Genomic DNA, 6,982 nt, shown 5'->3' with positions numbered 1-6,982 from the left:
ACTCCTCAGAGGTGGACGGCTCAGTGGTATCAAACATGTTTGATATTATCACATTATCAAGGCACATGGAACATAAATGAGGGGATGGAACTAAGGCCTCCTCACAATATAGACAGAAATTACTCTTTAGGTATAGAGGGAGTGCCCTCTAACAGAATCCTCCATCGCTAGTGCAATACCCGGAGAACTATAGAAATAAAATATTATTTTATTAAAAAAAACTGCACCTTTATATGCCAATGGCTGGGGCACTCACCACCTCCCATGACCCAGACAGTACATAGAGTTATGGACTCCTCTCTGATAGACACCGGGTCAGGAAAGAGGGAAAGAATTACATGGTGCACAATGCAGGGCCGTCCCTGCTATGAGAAAAAGCGCGCCAAGCTTGTAAGCTGCATGGCTCTTAAAGTGAAAGTGAAACCTGTATATTCCATAACAGCCTATGAGCCCACATCTCACACATAAGGCAACATAAAATAAAATAAATATATAAGATTATTCCCCCCCTGTTCAATAATACCCCTCAGGAGATATTAACCCTTGATTCTATACAGATAAAAGGAGTCACACTGTGACCCTGTCTTCTAGCGTTATCATACATGTATAAAAAATGAAACAATCTTACCAGAATCTATGCCGTGCAACAGGAACACGGCCTTTCAAGTGTGACAGGTTAGTAGCATCGCTCCTGACATTGATTTGAGAGCAGAAATCAGGCAGCGAAACTCGTCAACACTGAATGCTTGTGGAGCTGTTAATCTGAGTCGGGATGATTTCGCAGAAAGACTCTCCCTGCATTTCCGGACTCTAACTTTCACCCATGCTGACAGGACTACTTAAAACTCCAGTCCCATTGCAAAGAGTACTACCCTCCATAAGAGACTACTCCACTTCCGACACTTCTCTGCCAACCTCCTGTGAAGAAAGGCAAAGAATGACTGGGGGATGAGGGGAGTGGGGGTGGTAGTTAAGCCTTTGGCTGGGTTGTCTTTGCCTCCTCCTGGTGGCCAGGTTCTTAATTCCCACAAGTAATGAATGGAGCAGTGGACTCTCCTCCCATTAAGATGGAAATTAGCGGGCGCCGGGTGAAATTTACGCGCCACATTTATATGCAGCACCGTATATGTGATAGCAATGTCCGATTAAAAACCTGCGTCGCATACCGACGTCGCGCCCCAGGACTTGAATCTTGAGAAGGCAGAGTTTGCCACTGTTATTGTATATAATAAGATGACAAATTGTAAATTATGGATAGATATGGTGTAAGGTTTAGGAGTTTTAACCCATGGGCTCTTTCAGTTATCAGGACTGGAAATAACACAATTTTTAAAGTTAAATAATAGGAAAAGGGAATAAAATAAATAATGAAAGTATCTAGCAAAATTGTTTTTCTATACATAATTGAGCATTTTATATTGCAATCTCAACGTGTTTACTGTTTCTTTAATGGCATAGTGACAGCTTTCAATTAAACACACCTCTTATTAAATTAGACCTTTGGCACATCCCATACAAAATATATGTGGCTCTCAATATTGTGGTTTATTTATCTTTTTTTAAACACCAATTTAATAAGAAGAGAGCTTTAATTGTCAATATTTAGAGATGCTAACAATTATAGCATAGTCTTGCCCATAATTAACAAATGCACACAGTCTTGAATCTAAAGCTCAAAGTGATGGTTACCTGTCTGCTTTTTATAATTAGATCAAGAATTGAAATGATATTTTAGATGGAGCGTAATTTATCAGTTCTAATAAAGATTTGCTGTGACTTACTTTTTAATCTAACCGTTCCATTCTAATACCCTTTTTTTTTTTTTTTTTTATTTTTTTTTTATTATATTTTCATTTTACATAAGGTGTCATACAGTCTTTGTACATCATTTAAGTAGGACATTATATCCAAATCAACTGTTTCGAAAATGATACATAACCAACTTAACTACTGTTTCTTAACTAACTCAGTGTTCCATAAGTAATAAATATTGCTCATCAATGCTACATTACTCAGAATCATAAAAGACATTTATCTTATCTTATATCTCTTGCTATACTAACTTACCCATTGTCGGTGTACCTCTGCTGGATTACTCTCGGTCCCCGAGCCGGGAGGAGAGGGGGGAAACAGGCCAGTCCTCCATCCAGTGATTTCTTTACTTGTGTGAGTCTTACTATTGTGCTGCATATTGTGATGGTGGATGTATGCTTTCCCATAGGAATTTGGCATCTAAGAAAAATGGGAGCTTGCCCCTCTTTAAGAACCCATATTCCTCTAAACTAATGAGTTCAGTAGTTCTATCTAACCACATCTTTTTTGTTGGGGAAAGTGGTGTCTTCCAAGCTCTGGCAATTAAGGATCGGGCTCCATTCAGTCCTATTTGAATTATAAGGGATCTCAATTTGCATGTGATGTGAGTAGCGTCATTTAGTAATGCTATTCTAGCTGTTAGTCGGAGCCCTTCTCCCACTAGTGTCTGAAAGTCTGTCTCCACCTCCCTCCACAGTCTTGCTATTATGGGACAATCCCACCACATGTGTAACAAACTTCCCTGTTCGCCACATCCTCTCCAGCACATACGTGAAGAGTCAGGGTATATGGTGCTCAGTCTAGTCGGGGTTAAATACCAGCGGGATAGAAGCTTGTAATTCATTTCAAGTATTTGTGGGGAAGAGGATGATTTTTTCGTTCTTTGAAATATGATGTGCCAGGCTTCCCTATCAATGTCTATGTGGAGGTCGAGTTCCCATCTGGCCGTGAAGCTTGGCAGTGTATTGTTTTGAGATTCTAGTAGAAGATAGCGAGACCAGGATAGAGAGCCCGGGATCGCTTCCTCCCTGTCACATAGTTTTTCAAAAGGGGTGAGTGGGCGAAGGAACTCCTGCCTATGGGGGGTTGTATGTAGGAAATGTTGAAGCTGTGCAAATTTGAGCCATTGTGCGTACCGTCCGTCTGCTATAGTCTTCAATCTGTGTCTGTCCATTAATTTCCCATTCTCCAAGAATCTGTTTAGTGGGATTGTGTACCCCCATTCTCTGCAACCCCTAAATCCACTATCTAAGCCCCCTGTCATTTCTGTGTTAAGAGCTATTGGAAACAATGGGGATCTAACAGAAGATATATGAGGATACAGGGTTTTTATTCTCTCCCATTCTTTAAAGAAATGTTTGTGTAGATCTAGGAGTCCGCATTGTTTTGGTCTGAGATCCGGGGGGACCCAACATAATGCCCTCACGAAAGGGACCTGTAGTATATGGGAGTCAATTGACACCCACGCTTTATGTGATGTTGATCCGTGCCAGTCTAGTACCCTCTGGAGAGTTACCGCGTGATAGTACTCCTCTAGTTTGGGCAGTCCTACTCCTCCTGAGATTGTGGACCTATATAAAGTATGTCTATTAACCCTGGGTCTGATCTTGCCCCAGACATAGTTGTTTATCTGTCCTTGTACCTGTGTTAAGAACCAGGTGGGAAGGTGTATTGGGAGGGCTTGCAGTAAATATAGAATCTTGGGTAATGTTGTCATTTTAATGGAGTGTATCCTACCCCACCACGTAAGCGTTTTGGTTGCCCAAGTGTTAAGGTCTCTAGATATCGAGTTAAGTAAGGACTCGTAATTTTTCTTAAAGAGAGTGAGGGGGTTAGGGGTGAGATGTATACCCAAATATTTGACTGACTCTAACTGTAAACGTAAGGGGCATATTCGTGAAAGTTTACGAAAGGCTGGTGGGCTGAGTGAAATGTTTAGTACCTCTGACTTGGTTTGATTTACTAAAAAATGTGAGTATGTGCCAAATCTTTTAATCTCACTAAGTATTACTGGTATAGTGCTACTAGGAGAAGTTACTGAAAAAAGGACATCGTCCGCATACATTGCGATTTTAAATTCATTTGGTCCTATTGTGATAGCTTTTATTTCTCTGTTTTTGCGTATGTGGGCTGCAAATACTTCCATTGTTAATATAAACAGGATAGGCGAAAGAGGGCACCCCACACAAGTAATTTTATTGTGGAGCTGTTTGAACTATTCTCCAATTGGCACTGTAGCTACAACAAAAGTGCCGTACGGCTAGAGCGCTGATTGGAGAACAGTTCAAAGCCCACCAAAAAATTACTTTTAAAGTTGGTGGCTGGAGTGCGGGGTATTAGAATGGCACAGCTAGATTAAAAAGTAAGTTATAGCACATCATTACCACTGATGAATTAAAGTCCATCTAAAATATTGTTTCCATTCTGGATCTGATTATACAAAGGGGAAAGTTTATCATCACTTCAAACATAAAGCTGTGCCTTGTGTAAATTAGTACCATTAGTTAAAGCATCAGTATATTCCTTTGAAATGACAGATCTTCAGGGTTTACAAATGTGCAAAGGAGGAAGTTGCATTTGGTGCCTGTCAGGATTACTGTCTCACAACACATGGAAAATAAAGTTTTATGCTTAACTATAGACAGAAACATATGCTTGGGAGCACCGCAAGAGGAAAAGCAGGCATTGTCTGCATGCTTTCACCTATTTTTTTTCTTTTTTTTAATGGAAAGTAGCACAAAAATTAAAATAAAGTATATATTGTTATACCCTTAATCTGTTGGAGATGCTGGAAAAGGAAAAAAATCACTTAAATCGGTAACCACTAATGTCCACTAATGAAACATTCTAGTGAAGTAAAATTTACATGGATTATTAATTCTCCATTTATGTTTGTTCTTCAATTGCTCTTAACTAAGGTAAAAACGACACCGTGTTGTTATCCAGGCACGGGCAGGAATTCACAGTAAAGCCGTAATTAGGTATGCGTGTGGTCGCAAACCGATAAAAATGTCGGAAGCAATTTTGTTTATCGACTGCTTCTGATGATGCGCTATACCTCAATATATTACCTAAATATTTTCACATCCCATAGAAAGTATTAGAAGCCGTTAAGCGATAACTTATACCAGGTGTCCAATAAAAGCGCAAACCGTTAAATGGACAGTCTAGTCAAAATTAAACTTTCATGACTCAGATACGACATGCTATTTTAAACATCTTTCCTATTCACTTTTGTCATCAAATTTGCTTTGTTCTCTTGGTATTCTTAGTTGAAAGCTAAACCTAGGTAGGCTCATATGCTAATTTCTAAGCCATGTGTGCCATATTGATAACATTGTCCTCACACCCATGGAGTTACTTGTGAGAGGGCACTGATTGGCTTAAATGCAAGTCTGTCAAAATAACTGAAATAAGGGGGCAGTCTGCAGACGTAATCACAGAGGTAAAAAGTATATTAATATAATTGTTTTGGTTATGTAAAACTGGGGAATGGGTAATAAATGGATTATCTATCTTTTTAAACAATAAAAATTTTGGGGTAGACTGTCCCTTTAATACACTGTCGGAGGCTGTTGATACATTGAAAAAAATTACACCCAGCTCAGCTAGGTGTGAAAGATGAAAAATTAGCTTTTTGAGACCTTTTTCCCATTGAAATGTTAAAACTTGCAAATAATGTGTTTAAATGTAGGAAAATATTGTAATATTTATTGTTGTCTCGTGTATAGGAATAGTTACACTTATGTTCTTATGGAAATATCAGTGTGTATTTAAATATAAAAATAAATTCAAGCACATATCTACAAAATTCAAACTAAACTTATGCCTAGGGCAGCAATACATATTACACATATTAATAAGTTGAGAATATAATACAATAAAAATAGTATTTGCTTATAGTTATAGTTAGTGTGTCTTTGTTTTTTTTCTCTTTAGAGGTGATCACAGGTAAGGAGATAGACGTTAAACTTATTTTTTTATATAAATAAGGTCGGGTTACCATAGCATTGCAATGGAAACCTGGTACTAAAATGGAGCTGTTAACTACTTTTAGCTGTTGGCCACTTTGGTAGCTTCAATTTTTTACGGCTCAATGGAAATGAGTCCTAAGTTGGTATTAGCATTCAACTAATTAAAAAATGTATACCTTTAAAATAAACAAACTGCTAATATTCTTCTAATTGCAGCTAAACTGTGAAGATAAGAATTATGAACATTTCATATGGTTTACTTAACCAGCTTTAAAGGGACAGTCTACACCTTAGTCATCTTAAAGTCTTACCTTAGATTAGGCTGCAAATAGCCTCCTGCACCCTTTCTATATCATGCAGCAGGAACAATAAAAAAGTAATTTTAAAATAATTATTAGTTCTGACCACTTTGAAATGGCTGCCAAGCTCAGCCCACTGGTGGCATCACGATCTGGGCTGCATCTGAGCACTCTGCTGAATAGCATTGACAGTCTGTTGAATCCAACTAGTGAGCCTTTTGTGATTGGAAGCCATATGCAGCCCAGATCATGATGCCATCAGTGGGCTGAGCTTGGCAGCCATTTCAAAGTGGCCAGAAACAATATTAATTCTAAAATAACTTTTTTACCATTCCTGTTGCATGATATAGAAAAGGTGCAAGAGGCTAATTGCAGCTTAATCTAAGGTAAGACTTTAAGATGACCAAGGTGTAAACTGTTCCTTTAACCTTCTAAAAAACAGAGACCATTCAGAATGTCACCATTTGCCAGGGCTTACCAATTCACAAGTTTCTAATATGTTTCACTAAAATGTGCCTAATGGGGTATGTATTGGCCAACACATAGTACATGTAAGACTAGGGAATAATATTGTAGCCCCTTGCCAAGTATGAAAATGCCTAACAACCGGGATTGTATTTCTACACTTCAATTAAAGGGTCATGCAAATTATAATTTTTCTTTCAGGTTTCAAATAGAGCATACAATTTTAAAAAACGTTCTAATTTAATTCTATTATCAAATGTGCTTCATTCTCTTGGTGCCCTTTGTTGAAGGAACAGTAATGCATTACTTGGAGCAAGCTAAACACATTGGATGAGCCAATGAAAAGAGGCATATGTGTAGCCACCAATTAGCAGCTAGCTCCAAGTAGGGCGTTGCTGCTCCTAGGTCTACCCAGGTATGCTTTTCAACAAA

This window comes from Bombina bombina, chromosome 5 (genome assembly GCF_027579735.1).
Source record: "Bombina bombina isolate aBomBom1 chromosome 5, aBomBom1.pri, whole genome shotgun sequence".
Lineage (NCBI taxonomy): Eukaryota > Metazoa > Chordata > Amphibia > Anura > Bombinatoridae > Bombina > Bombina bombina.
This window is presented reverse-complemented; position numbering follows the sequence as displayed.